The sequence below is a fragment of the Acanthisitta chloris genome, unplaced genomic scaffold (genome assembly GCF_000695815.1).
Source record: "Acanthisitta chloris isolate BGI_N310 unplaced genomic scaffold, ASM69581v1 scaffold43892, whole genome shotgun sequence".
NCBI classification, from domain to species: domain Eukaryota; kingdom Metazoa; phylum Chordata; class Aves; order Passeriformes; family Acanthisittidae; genus Acanthisitta; species Acanthisitta chloris.
In genome coordinates, this window is record NW_008660677.1 from 1 (window position 1) to 356 (window position 356).

General features: G+C 64.9%; 1 protein-coding gene across 1 annotated transcript in view; it reads left to right on the forward strand.

The window, feature by feature from the left end:
* Positions 1 to 6: 6 nt before the first annotated feature.
* The window catches only part of HSPA5 (heat shock 70kDa protein 5 (glucose-regulated protein, 78kDa)), a 3,316-nt gene continuing 2,966 nt past the window's right edge, over positions 7 to 356 (forward strand). Inside the window, exon 1 of the mRNA XM_009069889.1 lies at positions 7 to 236. The gene's annotated coding sequence lies outside the window, so the exon portion shown is untranslated. The remainder of the gene's footprint in view (positions 237 to 356) is intronic.

A 356-nucleotide genomic window follows, 5' to 3' on the forward strand; every position in this document is an offset into this window, starting at 1 on the left:
CCAGCGTGGGCGTCTTCAAGAACGGGCGCGTGGAGATCATCGCCAACGACCAGGGGAACCGCATCACGCCGTCCTACGTGGCGTTCACCCCCGAGGGGGAGCGCCTGATCGGGGATGCTGCCAAGAACCAGCTCACGTCCAACCCCGAGAACACCGTGTTTGACGCCAAGCGCCTCATCGGCCGCACCTGGAATGACCCCTCGGTGCAGCAGGACATCAAGTACCTGCCCTTCAAGGTGGGCCCCGGGCGCTGAATGGGAGGCAGGGGGGACCTACAGTTCCATCAGAAGAGGTTTCTGACTCAGGGTGTCCTTGTGGGGCTCCCCAGGCCTCCTGGGAGGGTTGTGGCTGGGGGG